A 20,159-nucleotide genomic window follows, 5' to 3' on the forward strand; every position below is an offset into this window, starting at 1 on the left:
AAGGGATGTTTCTCTCCTCCGTTTTGTTGAGGAAAACTTTGCAGTTCACACGCGGCAGAGGATGTTTACAAGGTTATAATTCACCTACTCTCTGGCCTCGTCCTAAGTTAGAAGGGGTCCTTCTGCCCATCCTCTGTGCCTGTACAGGTCTGACGCCTTGGAAACGGCAGAACCACAGAGCTAGCTAGTCTAGCTGGAAAGGCTGCTAGGACCTGGAAAGCCCACCACGTAGTAAGAACTCGTGAGTGTTTGAGTTAAAAGTAAAATCAATGAATTTGGGCGAGATGTCGGCCAATAGTTGAACCCATACAGGTGGAGGATCTACTTCTTCGTTTCTTCAAGAACCAGAGTTCTAAAAAGACTTCAGTGCCCAGGTGACAGCAGACCTGAAGAAGGGAGGAGAGTAGGGCTTAGGCCTCACCCAGCCTCCAGGGTCTCTCTGCCAGCTCACCCTTGTCCAACTCTGCTCGATCCTCCACGCGTGGTTGCAGTTATCAGCCATTGAGGGGTCTTGGACATTTAGGGAGGCCCCTGCCCATTACCTCCTCTCTAAACCAAATCCTTCGCCATCCAGTTGACTGCGACTCACAGTGAACCAACAGGACAAAGGAGGGCTGTCCCCTAGGGTTCTCCAGGCGGTGCAAGTTTACACAAACCAATCGCCACATCTCGCTCCCACCACGCAGCGTGCTGGTGGGTTTGAACCACTGACCTTTGGGCTAGCAGCGGCCACCTGGGCTCCCTACCTCATCTCTCACTGATCTCGCCTAAGACTAAAGACCCCAGGGAAGTGGGAGGGGAGTGCTTGGAAAGAAGAGTTCATCCGTGCCTAGCACATTTGGGTGATTTCAGTCAACACTTGCACATCCCACAGAAGTGACCAGCACTTCATACCAGGAGATGAGCGGGATTCTTCTCTAGGTAAACTTCCAACCGACCAAACAAACAAACAATCACCGGTGACAACGCAACAAAAAACTCACCGAGAAGGGAGTTGACGGCCAGCCTAAACCGCAAAGAGCAGGCTGTTGTACTTTGAAAGGCCAAGCACGGTTTCACAGGTGCCCAGAGATGTCTGGGCTGGCGGTGTCCGTGCAGGCCCGGCCCCTGGCCTCTCTGTACCAGACTCCAGAGCCAGCTGCCACTGAGCTGCTTCTCCCCACGTGGGGCAGCGTCGGACTGGGCTCACGTTTCAGAAACAGAGCAGCAGGCTTTTCTTCGGGGTGGTCCTAGGAGTCGGCAGTTTGCCTCCCCCAGAAAACCAGAGGCAAAGCCTGCCGCTTTCCCCGCCCAGTTCTGACACAGTATTTGAACCCAGCACTTGGATGGTTTGCTGTCTCCTCTCACCCGGTGAGGGAAAAACGTGTTTGATTAGGCGATCTTAACCTGAGCCCAGGAGCCTCGAGAAGCAGATGCTGTGTTATGAGTGTGCCTTTAACTGAGGAATCCCTAGGTGGCACAAACAGCTAAGCATGCAGCTGTTAGTCTTGAAGTTGACGGTTCAAACCCATCCACAGGCACTTCAGATGAGAAGCTCGGTCACTGTTTGGAAAGGTCAGAGGCTGGACGCCCCGACGGGCCAGTTCTAATCGGCACACAGGAGGTCAGCGCTGAGGCAGCCTCAGCCTCCAGGAACTAACAACTGGGATCCGGACACATCTTAATCGAGGTCAGTGGGTTCCTTCGGTTTCACTGTAGCACTTTGCTGACCGGCTATTTCAGGGCAAAACTGGGCCGTGCCGCCGGCTCCTATAAAGACCTGCCTTGCTTCCAGGCTGACCGACAGCATCCCAGACACAAGGGCAACCACGAGTTAGCTTGTGAGCGGTCGGCAACACTCGGCATGAAAACACAGGGTATTAGTGACCGGCTATCTCGGGTGACTTTGCTTTAAATCCTCGGTGAGTGATTACATAGGGCATTCAACAAATTCGTCAACAAATGTTTATTCCGTTCTTAGGAAATCTTGCCTTGTATAGTAATGGCCATGAAACGTGAAAATACATTTCTTTACCTTCTTTGAAAGTATACTAGCTACTTGACACACGCATACATACCCCCCAATCCTCTAGTAGCTAAGAGACAAAGGAGTAGATTAAAAGAGTCGTAAGCAAAGCTATGCTGTTAATTTCTGGAACAACTAATTCTTTGAGTGCCTTTAATCAAGATAATACGAAGATGTATGCCGTGGACGGGGCTTTGTGAGAATACCGAAATTGCTGCCATCGAGTCACTGCTGATTCGTAGTGACCCCTGTGGGTTTCCGAGACATACATGCTCATGGGAGTAGAAAGCTCAGTATTTCTGTCGAGCTTCGGGTGGTTTTGAACTGCCGACCATGTGGATGGCAGCCCAACATGTAACCACTACCCCACAAGGGCTCCTGAAGACTATCAAAGTCCTTACAAGTCACACAAAAACCAGACCACAATCAAGCGACTAGTTCTCAATAAAGAATGTGACCAATCGTTTTATATAATCACTTTAATAAGAATATGTTCAACGAGAAATAGATGCCCTAAATTTCAGGCTTTAAACTTAAATCAAATTTTTAAGATATCTCATGGTTGGCATAAGTGATTGAGATATAGCAAAGATGGAAAAAAGGGGGGGTGTTAATAAGGGAATTCTAACTGGTTACAATAATACCATATTAGTAAGACAGACTACAAAGAAAATCCAAGCTCCAAACTGACGACCATCAAATCCAACTCACAGAGGCCGGACAGGGCACGACAGGATGCCCCCGTGGGTTTCCCAGACTGCCGACCTCTCCGTGACCAGGACAGAAAGCCGCCTCTTTCTCTCACGGAGTGGCAGTACCAGCCTAACGCCTAACCCACGACGTCACCAGGGCCCCTTTTACAAAGAAAACCAGCCAATATAAATCAGCGGAAAGGAAAGTAAAATTTTGGATTAAATAAGATTACGCCATTTTCAGAGTCAAGAAAGGTAAAAGATGATAAGCAAAGGGGGGGAAATAACAACAGAAGGAGTTACTTATCTCACGACAAGGGCAAAACAACTGGGCAACATGTGTATAATTTTATCTTTAATACATAACGATAGTAACGTACTTTCATCATTGTAAACTGACCACTTGTGAAAAGGCACTATCCTCTCCCCCCAACTACCGTGATCCGAATTCTACCTTGCAGGACTGGATAGGGCAGAGGCTGTACACTGGTACATATGAGGGCTGGAGGCACAGGGAATCCAGGGTGGATGATACCTTCAGGACCAAGGGTGGGAGGGCCGATGCTGGGAGAGTGGAGGGTGAGTGGGTTGGAAAGGGGGAACTGATTACAAGGATCCACATGTGACCTCCTCCCTGGGAGAGGGACAGCAGAGAAGGGGGGAAGGGAGACTCCGGATAGGGCAAGATATGACAAAATAACAATCTATAAATTATCAAGGGCTCATGAGGGAGGGGGGCATGGGGAGGGAGGGGGGGAAAAAAGAGGACCTGATGCAAGGGGCTTAAGTGGAGAGCAAATGCTTTGAGAATGATTGGGGCAGGGAATGTATGGATGTGCTTTATACAATTGATGTATGTATATGTAAGGATTGTGATAAGAGTTGTATGAGCCCCTAATAAAATGTTTTTTTTAAAAAAGGCACTATCCTGCATATGCTTCCATCTACCCTTTAGTATTGCCAAACTTGCTTACACTAAAATTCTACCATCTCAAATTCCACTGCGATAGATGATAAATCCGAGTCCTTACACAGTAAGTAGATTATTTATCCACAAAGTAAGGTAGATTGCTTTACTGAATTCACTTTTATAGGAAGGAAGGTCTTCCGTGGGGCTCAGAAATGGATCCATTGTTCAGATGGCGACTTTATTTACTACAAAATGTCCTCCTCAAGCAGTCTCCTAAAAGAGCAGCTGGCAATCTGTTTCCTTTCTTCTTTCTTAAACGCCTCAAAATGTTAAAGTGTCTTTAAACTCGCATTCTGGTGACAGAGAAACCTGATCAATTCCATCAACGCCGAGCACAGCATGGGCCTCTGGCTTTAGCAGTGACAGACACCCCAAAGAAGGCTCCTCGTGCGGAAGCTTTCCTGGGCTCGCGCGCCCCACATGAACGCCGTCACCAGCCTTTCGGGAAGTCATTAGGTATGAAGAACAGAATTTCAGGAATGAGAAATCGGGGTAGCATCGTGAAAGAGAAAGCGGTGTCGAAGCTACTGCAGAAAATATACTGACATGGAGGCAGTGTTGCAAGGCATGGAAATCAACTAGGGCAGCGATTCCCGACCTGGGGGTCGAACCACCCTTTCACAGGGGTGGCTCAATTTATAACAATAGCACAATGACAGTGATGAAGTATCAATGAAAGTAATGTCATGGTTGGGTGGGGGGGTCACCACAACATGAGGAACTGTGTGAAAGTTTCCTGGCATTAGGAAGGTTGAGAACCACTGAACTAGGGCATCTTCTCCCACTCGCACCCCCCAAAAAAGTTGAAAAACAAGCAAACAAACAAATACACATCTTCAACACCACATGACTGGTCATTGAGCTGATTACACTCAGAAGGAAAACAGCATTCTCCACCAGTTTGTAGCTAAAAAAGAAAAGAAAAAGGTAATTCCCCAAGGATAGGAAATAATGCACAACCACCCTCGATTTAAAATCCCGCTCACTCTGAAAATGTTAAGGACCCAATTAGGGTGATTTTCCTCAGTCTGTCAACAAGAGATGTCATGTGGCGTGTGTGTGTGGGTGGGGGGGGGAGATTAACGTAAACATCACTAAGTCCAAGTCTCTCTGCTCCTGAAATGAAAACATGACCTGAAAACACAAGCAGGTGCAGGTTTGCATTCTAAGATAAATCAATACACAACCCCCTTTAAACAGAACCTCCTCCCTGTGCCAGAGTAGTCCCTGTTCCCGATTACTTATTATCCAAGAACACGACAAAACCAGGACACGTCAGACCCGAGTACATGCACACACCCCACCCCACGAAGCCTTCCCAGAATTCCACAACCCAGACGTAATCGATCTGCTTTCAATGCCGAACCCATCTTCGCAAGCACCAGGGAACGTAACTGTGCTTGTGATTTGCTTGTTCATTTAGTGATACGCTGTGGATTTTCTCCGGGTCATTAAATGCCATTTTTAAAATGAACCGCAGAGACTGTGTAGTACTCCACTGTAAACACAGGCTCCAGGTCCGTTCACCGGGGGGCAATGTTGGGCACTGACGTTGGTGCCACAGTACAGCTTTTATAAACAACACTCTCAAAAAGGTCCTAACATGCAAACCTATACACCTATCTCCGGTGTGTCCTGGAAAGGGACGAATCTAAATGGAACTGCTAGGTCAAAGAGTGCACCAATTTTTCAGCTTTTTACTACGTGTCTCACACTGTGTTCAAAATATGTCCTTTCTCATCGATGATTGTAAAGGATGGTGTTGATTTCTCCCTGTGCATCACAGGAAGGTTTGAATGTTTTCAATGTTTATAAATCTGCTAACTGGAAAAAGTATGTCTTTAAAAAGTCATTTTATTGGGGGCTCTTACAGTTCTTATCATAATCCATCCATCCATCCATCCACTGTGTCAAGCACATTTGTACATTTGTTGCCATAATCATTCTCAAAACATCTGCTTTCCCCTTGAGCCTTTGATATCATCTCATTTCCCCCCTCCCCTCTCAGGAACCCTTGATAATTTATAAATTATTATTCTTTTCCCGTCTCACATTGACCGCTGTCTCCCTTTATCCATTTTTCTGTTGTCCGTCCCCCGGGAGGGGATTATATGTCAATCATTGTAATCGGTTCCCCCTCTCTCCCCCCACCTTCCCCTCCCCCTCATAATTGTTCCTGAGGGGGTTACCTGTCCTGGATTATTTACAATTTTTGATACCTAGTGCAAATGAACATCATTGATATGATTAATGGCTATTTGTATTTCTTCTTTTGTTTTTCCCATTGGGAGAATAGCTTCTTATAGTCTGTATAAATTCATTGCAGGAGGGTAAGTAAAAAAAGTATTCCTAGTAAAAAAAAGTGCCCGAGCAAACATGCACCGACACGGCTTTGTCATGGCTGCTGACAAGTTCTGTCAGTGATGCCTGTGTCTTACATGTTCTCAGGGGCTAAAAAAACCCAAAACTCCATTCAAAATAGTATCTTCCAAGAGTTATCTGTCTATCTGTTGGGCCATTGAGATTCACGGCAGAGAGGTCAGCTCAGAAGAGGCGGGTGAGGGTCTCCCAGGGGTAATCTTGATACAGCTTCTCAAAGCACATAGGAGGGGGGGGGTTATTTCTGAAGCTCCTTTAGGAGCATGGAAACTTACTGGCGAGGAAGGGGCCTGGGAAACTGCATCGAGCCATTTCTTTCTCCCTGGCGGTGCACCTGCTCATTCTTCTCGGCAGCCAGGGCTGTCTCGTGAGCATTTCTTTGGGAAACCTGCCCTGTCCACCCTCAGCCCCGATCTACCTCCTTCAAGCTTCTCTCTGTTCCGCAGAGCATTTCCAGGGAACGCAATACGAGTCCTCTGAGCGGAGCCCAATCTGCAGCTTCAATATGGGGTAAAATGAAGAGCGAAGGCGTGTTTGGGGGAGGGCTTGAGCACTGTAAACAGGGCCCCAGAAGTGCAGAGACCAAGTTGGAGGACATGGCAAAAAAAAAAAACCCCAACAGCTTCCCATTTTTACATTGCTGTTAAAGGAAGGTTTTCTACAATTCTGTCTAATACTTTTAGACTTGCCCTCCTCCGTGATGACTATCCGCTTTTGTCTTGTATGTTAAACCTTCTGTCCGATATACGTTAAAACATTTTCCTTACTTTGCTGGCCTTTGGGGGCAAAAGAGGTTTTCCAAGCTCCAACAGTCAACTTTACGGATGATTCTGCTTCGGGTTTATTCCACGAAAGCACTTTCGTCTTGTTCTCTCACTTAGCACTACAAGTGGAACTTAATGTGATGTTCTGTCCAAAGCGCTCTCGTGGCTGGCGGAGCAAAAGCTCAAGAGCATCCGTTTCGAGGATGCTGCATTTTCAGGGTAACATTTTCAACGTGCTTAAGGTGGCGCGTTCTCTTTCTTAAGTGCTCAATCCCTCTAACACCCCGTGCTTGGCTCCAGTGGTGCAAAGCCACGGATCCTGCTTCCTCCCCGCTCAGCAGTTAGCTGCAGCTCGTTCAGGGCGCCAAGCACCCTTTTACTTTATTCTGATACCCTCCACAGGAAAGGAGGAAGGCTGCAGGAGTGTGTGCTCTTTGACTCGATTTGTAAACTCACTGCAATCTAAAACCAGTGTCTGGAGAATGCCCATCTTTTCAGGGCTTCACTAGATCACCAGGCTGTTACATAATCGCAAGCGTAACCGAAGACGAGCATTGTGACCGGACCCTCGGATGCTGGATCTTGCACGGTCCTTGGGTTAGGGTGCTGCCACGTCCAATTCTTGTTGTCATCCTCTCTTACTTTCCACCAGCAATGTCACAAATCCAAGGAGACCTCACTGCACCAGGTGAGCTGTCCCACTTTGTGGAACGCTGTCCTGTGCTGCTAGGTCTCTGGGCTGTTGCTTCTAGAAGCAAATGAGAGGCTCTCACACCTATCTAAACCGGTGACGCTCTTTAAGAATCCTACAGCACAGCACTGATAAACTCTCACCGTATAGCGAGTTAATATGCCAAGCACGCAAGCATTTATAACTCTAGCTTATTTAAAATACCTCCCGTGCCCTGCAGGATGGTGTTTTAAAACAAAAAAAACTTCTTCATGAAAATATAGTGGGCTCGCACCAGCTATCGGCTCTGAATTTTAGATGAGGCAAAATCGTTTTTTTCACTAACTTTCTAGTTTACTCTATCCTAAGGCTGGAAAACCCCACTGAAGCTTTTTCAACTCCTAAGACAGACAGAAAGAAACAAAATAACCTTTAGTTGTAGGGTCTCACTGGCACGAACCTGAGGAAATTCTGAGTTACAGAGAGTTCACATGAAGCATTTTCCACTGACATTGTAACTTCTGACAACATTCACAAGAAAATTCAAGACCGGTCAAAGGTGACGTTTTGACAATTCTGGTAGCTAACACCCTCGGTTTATTTGAACAAGTTTATACTCTGCACAGGGAGGTGAAGAGTGTGTGTGTGTGTGTGTGTGTGTGTGTGTGTGTGTTTTGTTGTGTTTTCTGCCCATATTTTGATCTCTCAAATCCAAATCACTACACCCTTGCGGGTTTCAACCTCAAGATCTGACTCCACAGGCTAGCGCTTCCCCAAGAAAAAGCACTGAGAGAAAAGAAGTGTCAAATAGTATCAAACATGCACATACGTTACTGAAAATGGTTTCTCGTGAACATAATGACTGTTTCAAGTACCTTTTTAAAAAAAGCCTGAAAAAAATATTCTAGTTCCTTTATCTCAGAAATGTAATCAGCAACTCAAAAAAGCTTCAATAAAGTAAGACTAGAAAATAATAATCTTTATCATTTATGAAGGGGCCACATGGGTGGGGGGAGAAGAGCTGATACCAAGGGCTCAAATAGAAAGTAAATGTTTAGAAAATGATGATGGCAACATATGTACAAATGTGTTTGGTACAATGGATGTATGGATTATTCTAAGAGCTGTAAAAGCCCCCAATAAAATGATTAAAACAGAAAGAAAGACAGACTAGGTCTTTGTTGTTTTTTTCCAATTGCAGAAGAAGGAAGCAGGATCCCTACCTCACACCATATACAAAAGCAAACTCAAGATCAAAGATCTAAATGTAAAACCCAGGACCAGAGAAACCAACAATGAAAAATTAAGGACAAACGTAAATCTCCAGTCAAGCTCACTGCTATAGAGTCAACCAACGTCGACGCACAGAGACACTGCAGTACAGCGCAGAACTGCTCCTACGAGTTTCCAAGACTTCCAAGACCCCAGGACTGCTCCTACGAGTTTTCCCCTAATTGTTTTATTTGGACATAATCCAGACATCACACCTTTGAGTGACAGTTCAGTCACATCAAGCGGTGTTGCACGATCACTACAAGTGTCTTCAAGACGTGTTCTTCCTTCTTGTGCTCCTTGGTACCGGCTGTCCATTCCTCCCTCCCTTCCCCCTGCCTTCCTCCCCAGGAACCCTAATTCTACTTATTGTCTCTACAGATTCACACAACCTGGGTGTCATACACTGAAAACATAGAAAGATACGTAATAGAGAGTCAAGAAAGTTAACATGAGAACAACATACAGCAGAGGGAAGCCACAGTCTGCTGGGGAAAAAATGGAGAATATTAAAAACCAGATCAAGCACAAAGTGTATCCAAAGGGAAATCAAATGACAAGGTTTTAACCATTCGGCTCAGATGTATCACTCTAATCTGGGACAGTCACCTTGCCAACACTCTGTCTGATCACCAGATGTATCGGTTTAATCTTCTATAATCATCTGTTCGATACTCTGATCACCAGATGTATCGGTTTAATCTTCTATAATCATCTCTTCGATACTCTCTTTTTGATCACCGGGTTATTTCTAACCTTCACTTAAGGTCAGAGGGGCTCATCAGCGGCTTCTTCCCTGTGTAGATCCTGTGACTGTATTCCAGCTCCTCCTGTCATCCATAGGCTTCTGCAAGCCAGTGTTTCAACAGTGGAACTCTTCCTGGGAGTAGAAAGCCCCATGTATCTCCCTAAGAGCAGCTGGTGGTTTCAAACTGCTGACCTTGCAGTTAGCAAGGGCTCGACTACATGCCATAAATATACTAACAAACATAATGAAAACACATGAACAGCATTATGACAACCTAGAGGGCTGGGACCCCTAAAAACCGGACTCTTATGTGTATCAAAAGATTTCAGCAAAGAGTGGGGGTGGGCAGCCCACAGACTGGGGAAAAAACACTGTTGAACATGACATTAACAGACAAGGTACTAGGGCAGGTGACCAACACACATGGGAAGGAAGGCCCGTGATAACTGGCCATCAGAAAGCTGCAATTCAAAACGATGGTGGGATACGACCTCACCCCCCTCCACCCCGGGATTAACGCAAAACTTAAGACAAAGCCAGAAAACATTGCACGGTGGAGACGGATCAGAGGCTGGAACTCTCATATGCTGTAAAACCTGCTCCGACCGTGGGAAGTGGTGTGGACCTAGCAATACCCGACAGCCCGGCAGCCCCTCTCCTGGGTGCGGACCCCGAGGAGTACCAGCTGCAGCGGGAACGGACACCTGCATCCCCGTGTGCATGACAGCAGATGGAAACACACAGAGTGCCCAGCGGTAGCCAAATGGATCCATAGCCGTGGGTCCAGGCTAGCAGAACGCATGGAAGGAGGGAGATGACCCTGTGACACGGTGGACCTGGAGGGCACGATGCTAGGACAGATGCGGCATGAGGTCACCACTATAAAAAAAGTAGTCAAGAAAACGTTTTCACACTGAAAGCACATCCTTTGATGATTACCAGAGGTGGGAGAGGAAGGGAGGGCGGGGAAGTCACAAGCGAGAGGGTAGACAGGTGTCAACTTGGGTGACGGGGAAAGCAAGGGCGAAGAGGTTGGTACAAAAAAAGAAAATGAAGGAGGCAGGGGAAGGCACTGGGAGGTTTCGGAGAGTTCAAGGCAATCGATCAGCAGCTCTCAACCTTCCTCACGCCGCAACCCTTTCATACAATACAGGTCCTCATGTGGTGGTGACCCCCAACCATCACATTATTTCCGTTGCTACTTCATCACTGTCATGTTACTACCGTTAAGAATCGGGCGACCCCTGTGAAAGGGTCATTTGACCCTAAAGGGGTCGCGACCCCAGTTTGAGAAGCGCTGCGCTAGACCCAGCTGTGGTCACACACACAACTGCAGAGAGTGGTGCTCTGTGAGGCAAGGAGCCTGGGTGGCACAGGGGGTTACACATGGGGCTCTCTCTTTTTTTGGGGGGGGGGGGCTCTCTCTTAACCGAAAGGTCAGCAGCTCAAAACCACCCCGGGCTCCATGGGACAAAGATAAGACTTTGCTCTTGTACAGACTGAGAATTGATTTGAGGGCAGTGAGTTTGGTTATTTTTCAGCGGGAGACCAGAGGGTTTATAAGTAGATGGTTGGATAGACATACAGGCTGAACAGGCCCATGGGGCGCCTGTGGGAGCACACCTGTGAGCCTGGATGATGTAGTGGATTATACACTGGGTTGCTAACTGTAAGGTCAGCAGTTCAAACCCACTAGCTGCTCTGTGGGGAAAAGATGAGGCTTTCTAGTCTCATAAAGATTGTTAGTCTCCACACTGGATGAATGCATAGATTGTGATAAGAGATTTAAGAGCCCCCAATAAAAGTATTAAAAAAAAAAAACTCTGTTAGTCTCAGAAACCCAAAAAGGCAGTTCCACTTTGCCCTCTCAGGTTGCTATGAGTGACTCAATCAATGGCAGTGAGTTTATGTACTTCTGTTGCAGATCAGTCCAGGAGTGTGGTGCAGCACACGGGGGACAATGTGGTGAATGCTTTGCAGACAGTCGACCCCCCTTGAGGGAATCAGTCATCGGGCCTCGGGGATCAAGACCCTAGTCAGTTCACAAAATATAGTTCTCAGAGAAAAAAGGTTCCACATCCTACGTAGGTGAGTCCTGACAGGGGTCTTAAAGATTCACTAGCAGCCGTCTAATTGGAAAGTTAGTCTGAAGGACAAATGGACCATCAAGCACTGATCTCCATCCCCCTGAGAATTGAACAGAAGAGCTAGATGGTGCCCAACTACCACTACCCACTGATCCAAAAGGATCACCGTAGAAAGTCCTGGGGAGAGTGAGGAAAGGTGGAGCAAGCCCAAAATCCTGAAACCAGGCTTACCGGTCAGAGAGATGCTGGCGGCCCCTCATGACTAAGGTCCTTACCCACCTTCCGGGTCTGGAACTGGATTCACCCCGGGTTAGAATCATCAACCATTTAAGACCAAAAGGGCAACATTTATCCAAGGACAAAGTCTGGAGGGTCAGGCGAGAAGAAGGCGGGGAAGCAGGAAACAGAGGGCAGAAGTCTCGGGCATGCGTGATGCTACATTGAGGAATGAGTTGAATCAGATTGTCTATGAATTACTGAATGTAAAACTCCAGTCGGCTCTGTAAACCTTCACCTCAACACCCACAGTAATTTTCTTTTAAATGGTCACAGCCCCATGGAGCAGTTCTAGAAACAGAGACAAAGCAAGACGAGGAACCTACGTCCTTTCCGAAGAGAATGTAAATAAAATGAGTCCGAGACACGGGTGCTGTCAACAGACACAGACACGTGTGTCATGTGCCCCCGCCACATCGTCACAACGAATCTTTTGTTTGTCAACAAGCCAGAGATCAAAGAGTCAGCTTATACCTCTTCTCCTACAAGGCTCATGGCGACAGAGGATAACTTCAGAGTAAAAACCAAGATTCTCTGGGTTCACGTCATTTCTACCAGGGCCACGGTCCCGAGCTGGAAATACTTCATACCTGCCCCTTCACAAGCCACTGAACGCCTTCAAGGAAACGTGTGTGTTTCTGCCCAGCTGCTTTGGTAGGCAGGGCTCGCAGTGCGATGTCTGCCTCTTCCCCGAGTCCAGCCAGGACTGCAATGTGGCCTTGGGCAGGTTGCTTGGCCTCTCCGTGGCTGGTCCCTCAGCTCTCCCGCTCTGAGCGTCATGCGTTCAAACTCAATCTGCTTAACACAGTGTAAGTGGGTCACGGGGACTGTTGTCCTCTTTATAATTTTAAGCTCGGGAATATTTTCTGAAACCCTGGGTTTGGGACATACGTGCAAGTACTTCTGAAGTGGATTCTGTTTCCGATCGTGTCTTGAAGGAATGGCAGAGTAATTAGCCCATCAACAGGTAAGGGAACCCCTCAGGCAGGCTCATCGGAAGTACAGCTCCAGTTGAGCGTGGCAAACAGCGATGATTATGTTTGGAACAGCGGTCAGGCCTGTGGCAGCTCCTGGTGGCTCTAGCTTGATTCCCCAGAGGCAGAAAAACCCCCTACCAAGCGCAGGCAGACGGTAACAGAGAACACTGGGGTTTGTCCTGCTACCAATGCAGGGTGAGGCCAAGTGCACTGACAGTGTGCTGGGCACTGAATATATGAGTCACCAAATGAATCTCAAGCAGTAACGATCCTTGACTAGCTCATCAATGTAGTTCCCCTTGTCTTCCCCAACCTTTCTCTCATCAGAAAGGAAAGTTTTCATATTTTCTGAGAATCTCATTATGGCTCTCAAAAACCTGCTCTCCATCTTAGCATGTCGGTAATTTTAAAAATATGAGTCAGCACAAGCACCTCAAAAAAAAACCCACCCAAAAAACGAGCACACAATATGGAGAGTCCTCTTTCTTTGTAGGAGCAATCTGCAAAGAGAGAGAAAACCTAAAAGGGGGCATTCAAAATGCCCCAGACAACACAAGAACCCACACGGTGGGCGTGTGGGGAATACACTGTGCAGGCTGGGGCCAGACGTGTGCAAACAAAAACCAAAAGCAAGTGTTCTTTATGGATCAATGAGCGATTGTCCCATCTTGGTGGCATCAGGAGACCTGAGAAGAGAGAGGTAACTATTACGAATGAACCAAGAGAGGAAACTGGTCTGTACGTGACACAGTATCACTTCTTTCTTGACTATTGGGGAGGGGCGGTGGAAGATCCAGAGGCCTCATTTGCAAATCATATTCCACCTAAGTGTGCAAAATGCAGGATTTCCTTCAGCTATGTGATCCCGGAGAAAACTGAGGTGAACAGCCCCTCGCTGGCAGATACATTCCATTGCCAATTCAATTAGAAGTCTATGGAATCTTTATCATTGGGATAAAGTGGAAGGCCTGGAAAATACCATTTGCTCCCAACCTTGAAATCATGTTGTAGGAATTCTTTGGAAGGAACTTCTCCTCAACACTCCATATAACTCCTCCTCCCAGTTTTAGATTAAAGGTCATCTACCACTTAAAAACTGCCCAGCAGGATGGAGGCAGGGTGAAGGGTGAGGGGGGCGGGTTCTCTAGAAACATGTTGCTGGGACACCACGGACATGGAAGGAGAATGGGACCCAGGGCAGATCTGACCTTTAAGACCTACGGGGGAGGGGGGGGTTCACTGGCTGGTTTTTGGAAACAGATCACCAGACCTCTCTCCGTGGACCCCTGTTGAGCATCACAACAATGCACAAGCCTCCAGGGTGCACATGCCGGGGCGAGGCTGCTCTCCTGCTTCGAAGGGGAGCATTCTACCCAGGAAGCACCTAGAATCCTACCTCCTCCTCCGCTAACACGGTTGTGGCTAGGTCACTGACTCCTGGCCTCCCCATGCGCATGCAGTGAGGGCAGATGTCGCCCCCCAAGGGGTTCACTGGCGAGTTTCAGAAGTAGAGCTCCAGGCCTTTCTTCCTAGCATGGCTTGGTGTGCAAGTCCTGCTGTAGGTATTTTGGCCTCAAGCCACAAGCTGGCCTCCGGTGAGACAGGAGCAGCTGGTTGTACTTGGAAGGCGAGCATTCCACCATGAGCCCGTGCTGCACACCCCACCCCCCAACACACACACACACACACACACACACACACACACACACACACACACCCCAGTCTCGCTCTGTGGTTCTATGCCAGTGGTGCTCAACCTGAGGGCTGCAACCCCTTTGGGAGTCAGAGGACCCTTCCACAGGGGTCTCCCGATTCATAGGTTGGAAAGCGATGAAGTAGCAACGAGAATAATGTTCTGGTTTGGGGGTCACCTTCACATGAGGAGCTGTAGGAAAGGGTCGTGGCGTGAGGAAGGTGGAGAAGCGCTGCTCTACGCCCTCCCATTGATTCCTACTTACAGCCACCGTGCAAGGCAGAGGCGAGTCCCCCAGGGTCTCCTAAGCTCCACTCTCGGTGGAGATGGGTCTCCCGTGGAGCGGCTGGTGCTGGTGGGCTTGAATCGCTGACCCACCCCGTCACCAGGCCTCCCTACACATCGATCGTCGTTGCTAAAGACATGAGGCTTGGTGTCCTACCCATCCATGGTAATGCCTCTTTCCAGCTCCGATGACCAAGGCTCCACACAAAATGCTGTCTGCGTGTCGGGGACCCCAGAGGACTCAGGTGGCGACAGCAGTGTTTCTCTGCTGACTGTGCCTTGGTCGGTGTTGTTTAAGACGCCTTCCCGGGCTGCTACCCTTGGAAGAGAGCTGAGGAAATCGTCCAGGCTGCCTTGCTTGCCCCTCTGAGGCCAATGAGGTTTGCTTCCATGATGCTGCCGTGAACCAAACCGCGACAATGGGCCAGAGACAAGTCACATGGCATCTGAGGTCGGGTTTTACATGTTTAAAACAAAGAGGAGACACCACAACCAGTTAGCAGGAGGCCCTAATTTTGAAAATACAAACAGGAAGCACTCCCACCCCAATACGACCATTAAAAAAGAAAAGAAACTAGACCTCAAAGATAGCTTCCAAGGAAGCCACAGGTGTGGCCCACGCGAAGGCTGAGCGTGAAGCGGCAGCGAACCCCGAAACCACCAGCGTGAGGGGCTCTGTCCAAGCCACTCTAGCCCTGAGTCCTGGAAGTGACCTAGGAATGATTCAGGGATTAAAAAAATAAAAATTTTCCCTGGAGGGACTTGGAGTGTTTAATAGCAAAAGGTCATCATAAAAAAGACAATTCAAGGCAGTATTTTACTTAAAATAAGGACACTCCCCCTAAACGGATGGCAATTTGTAATACTACAAGGCTGAAGCACTACAAGGCGCACGACTGAACTGTACCGACTAAAACTGCCTGGTCGGTGGAAACTAGATGGTTAAATTTGACTTTCTTATTCCCAGAAACAAGCAGAAAACACTTGTGTTTCCAACAATGCAGGGGAAAAAAAGACTTCTGATTTTACAACAGTTCTATTCACAAAGTTCAAATAGAACAAAATCTTTTCTTTTTAAACACCACATGTATTTCGTGCAGGGGTACGTGAGAGCTAACTGTTAAGCATGGTTTTCCTTCCAAAGTTTCCTGAGTATTTCAATATTGTATTATGTAGCAAAAGAGAGAAGTTCTCAGAGAGTCCAGTCGCCTGGGTAGATAAGGTATTTTTTAAAACAGAAAATGATAAAAATAACATTTTCTTTAAAATGTTGGGGGGTATGTTGTTGTTTGGGGTTAGAATAAGGTAACAATCTACTGTAATAGGTGGGGGAGACATACCCACTGTCGTTAGAAAGACCAAAACTCTGCGACTTATTTTGAGAAATGCATACAAGTTTATAAAGCACTAGAATGGAATCAGAGCTCCTTGCCTTCTACCTGCAACCTGCGATCCAATTCTCGGCATGTGGGCTGCCTGTTTGGAACATTCTCCTTCCATACAAAGATAAGACTATCTAAAAATCATCTAGCTACACAGTAACGAGCCAAATGAACCACTGCAAGCATATTCATAAACATAAAACTCACTCCACTCACACACAACTCAAGTCCTAGCAACAATATTATTTGTGGAGGGAACTGACATCGGTAGGACCCCCACCCCACCCACACACCAAATCAATAAATTATTCCATTGCCTTCTAGTCTTGAAGTGGTTTTTGCAGAGGTAAAAAACAAAAGACAGTATCAATGGAGTGGAAGAAAATGGAGATGAAATGAGAAGTCAGGAAGTGCTGACCAAAATAATTATGTTGCGACACTCCAAACAATGATAGCGCTTTCCCTGCTTCCACACATCTCCTGAAAGCATTCATCGAACACGCAGCTCCACCTTACCTGGCTGGTGACAATCCACAGGACGGCCCGCTGGCAGCCAGAGCCACACAGAGAAGGGAGGACCAGGGGGAAGACGGGGTGATTTACTGGGCTGGGTCTACAGCAAAGGTCTTATTACACAGTTGAGCTCCAAAGTTATGCAATGCCCACAACTGTTGATACAAATCAACTTTTTTTTCCCTTTCTGATGCTCCCCCGCCCCCCCAAATAAGGTCTCTTCATCCCTGCGTCTCACCCAGGTGCTTGGCATTTTTTCATCTTCCAGAAAACACGCATATGACCAAAGGATGGTTCTGTTTTAACAATATGTACCCACAGGACCACAAAATTGTCACGTGGCAAATGTTTCTTAAACCTGGCAGCCCCCTCTCCCATTTCACGCTATCAATTCTAACAACTGTCATCTCCCACGAGAGAAACTGGTGCCCCAAATAAGAAAACCAAGGCTTCCAAGAAAACCAGTCGGTAGGATCTTTAAATGCTGTTTTGTTTGTTTGTTTGGGTAGTGTGTGTGCGCACACGTGAGTGTGTAGGGGGGGGCTGTTGGAGGGGGGGGTTGTAAGGGACTCATCTACTCTGATAGAAGGGGGAGACAGGTCACTGGTAGTTAGAAAGACCAGAACTGATGCAAAATGGTCAGGAACTAGACAATGTTCATTGTTACCAGCAGCACCGGGAATAAAGCACACCCTCTTCTGTGAACAGTGCCGGATGAAGACAAAGCGGGGGGGGGGGGGGGGGGGAAACGGGGGGGGGGACGCACGACACTATGGACTGGACACCTCTTTTACTATAGTTAAGCCACTCAGGTACACGGCACCTGAATTATACAGCGATGCAACTGCTGAAACACAAGATAAACAAGTCAACAGCAACACTGGAATTCTGGGGAAAGAGACAAAGTTCTTTTATGCTAATTGGATGATAAAAATAAAACCTGTTGCGAGAAGGACCGCGGGCTCAGCAGCGGAAGGCGGCTCAGGGCCCTTTGGAAACCTAAGGCTACAAACATCCTGGGAAGGCTGAGGAAAATGACCTCTGCCCAGGATACGTCGAGTCACATCAACCCTGTCGAGGGGCATTTCGGAGACGGTCCAAGAAACTGTAATTGGGCAAACGCCCCCTCCTCCGCCGCTGCGCTTCGAAAGGAGCCGAGTCCTGACCCACTGTGCACGCAGCAGCACCTGACTCCACCTCCGCGGCCTCAGTTTCCTCCCCGTGAAGCCCAGAACCACAGGACACCCCCGCACCCCCCCCCCCGTTCCTCTCTGGCACTGCGGTGCGGGCGCACTGCCTAGCTGATGCATGAAGAGGTGAACCCGTATCTTGACAATCGGGGTGCTTCTTCACTGACGGCGCTGTGCTTCCGTCCGTCCGTCCGTCAGTCCCTGCGTTCTCCGCTACAAGTGTTAGCGAATGCCCAATTCCTTCGGCTTCAGATCGGCGTTTGTAACACAACTCCCCTTCCGACTCTGCGTATCTAGCCCCAACACGAGGAGCACTCTTTTTTTTTCAACTCTTTATCCTAAGCTACGGAGGCGGAGGGGGGAGGCAGGCACCGGATCCACGACCACTGGTTCAAGCCCAGGCCTGACGGCGCCCTGGTGAGGAATCCCGGCACCCCCTCGGCCTTATCAAAACGTTCCTTTGCTGCCTGGACTCCCTTATAAGGCGCTGTTCCTCGCAGCCCGGCGAAAGCCCCGGGCCCCACCGGGCGCATCCCCACCCCGGGGAGTCGCGGGCTGCGCCTCAGCAATGAGCAGGGAAAGCGTGGAGCCGCGGGGCTCCTCCGAATTGCAACACCGAGGGGGGAGGTGGCGCGCCGCAGGCCCGGCGCTCCCGGGGGCGCAGCCAGGGGTCCCTCGCACACCCACTGGGTCGGGCGCGCACGTATCTCCATACTGGCCCCTCGGCCCCCCCCCAGCCTCCGCAAGACACCCCCGCGCGCCCCGGGGCCCCCGCCCCCCGCGCAGCGCTCCCCGGCCACAGGCGCAGCGGGACGCGCAAGGACCGAGGGGTCATTCGCTCCCGGGCGCGAGCCCAAGGGGGCGTCGGACGGGGCCGCCCGCGAGTCCCCCCCCCCCCCCAGGCGACAGGCCCGAGGCGGGTGGGCGCAAACTTGGCGACGATCTGGGGACGCCCGTGCCCTCGCGACGTCCCGGGTCCCGGCCCCTGCGGACCGCCGGCCCGGCCTCCCTCCCGCCGCTCAGAGCGCGCAGCCCGGCCGCCTCCGCGCCCGCAGCGATGGCGGAGCGCTGGCCTGCAGGGAGGCTCCGGGCCAGACCCCGGCCGGCCTACCTCGCTCGGGCTTCGGGCGCCCGCGGCCGCCTAGGCCCGCTCTCAGCTCTCCGCGCCCTGCCTCGGCCCGGCCGCCGCGCTTCCTCGCCTGCGCTCGGTCCCCGCCCGGGGTGACGGCTCCGGCCGCCGACTCTGCTCCCGCCGGGGCCCGCGGGGGCGCGCGCGCCACTAGCGCGCCAGGCCGGACCGCGCGCGCCCCCGCCCCGCGCGCGCGCGCGCCGCTTCCTGGTTCCTCCCGGCGCGCGCTCGTCGCCCCCGCGCCCCTCGGGGCTCCCTGGCGGGCTGGGACCCCGACCCCCCTCCGCGCCCTTGGGGTGGCAGCGCCCTGGGGTGGGCTGGCGCCGCGCGCAGACTCCCGCGCGGCGGCTGGGTGCTTCCCGACTGGGCTCCGCCGCCGCCGGGCCGGCCGCGGGGCGGGAGCACACGCGGCTTTGTTTGGGTGGGGGGCGACCACCACTCGTAGGCTCGGGCCGACCGCGGCGCCGCCGGTGATTGGCCCCCCGCCGCGGCCCGCCCCCCGCCCTCCCAGCGCCCGGCCTTCCCGACCGAAGTCACAAGTCCACCGCCGCCCGATCAATAATTACCCCGGCTCCGCGCCCCGGAGGGCTGTCTACCAGGCTCCTGCCGGTCCCCACCCGGGAATGGGATTCCCCCCCCCCACCCCACCCGCCTCTCCCGAGGAGGGCACGGCCGTCTGAGGCCATTTCCCAAGGCGGGGGTGGGGGGCGGGGGTGTTAAGAGTCTGATTAGCTCCCACTGGCCAGGGCGACAGGAGGGGCCGCTGTGTGGGGAAGGAAGAATACGCGGGACCACCTTGGAGGGCAGGAGATGGGAGTCTCCAGACCCTTTCCATGCAGTGGGGAGGGGGTGTGCTGCGTGAGCTGTGAGCCTGAGTCCCTCCCCCCTCTTCCCCTCAGGCTACATCTCTGGAGCTGGTCAACGGTTTCCCTGGCAACCCTCCAAGGGCCAGCACCAAAGCAAGGTATATTGGATCTCTGGAAGCTCGGCCATACAACTCCTTGACACACACCCCCACACACATGCCCTAACATACACACATAGGCCCCTTGGGTCACCTATCGGTTATCTAGCTGCCGAGTCCTGTGTTTAGAGATGATCCCAATTCGCAGACCAAAGTCTCCCAC

General features: G+C 50.2%; 1 protein-coding gene across 3 annotated transcripts in view; it reads right to left on the reverse strand.

Annotated features, from left to right (window-relative positions):
* The window catches only part of STAT5B (signal transducer and activator of transcription 5B), a 73,322-nt gene extending 53,704 nt beyond the window's left edge, over positions 1–19,618 (reverse strand). For 2 of the 3 annotated variants that reach the window (XM_075561838.1, XM_075561839.1), the window contains exon 1: positions 19,015–19,170. The gene's annotated coding sequence lies outside the window, so the exon portion shown is untranslated. Of the gene's footprint in view, positions 1–19,014; positions 19,171–19,598 lie in introns of those variants that run through there. The other variant, XM_075561840.1, reaches the window with a different exon arrangement.
* Between the last annotated feature and the right edge of the window lie 541 nt (positions 19,619–20,159).

The sequence above is a fragment of the Tenrec ecaudatus genome, chromosome 10 (genome assembly GCF_050624435.1).
Source record: "Tenrec ecaudatus isolate mTenEca1 chromosome 10, mTenEca1.hap1, whole genome shotgun sequence".
Lineage (NCBI taxonomy): Eukaryota > Metazoa > Chordata > Mammalia > Afrosoricida > Tenrecidae > Tenrec > Tenrec ecaudatus.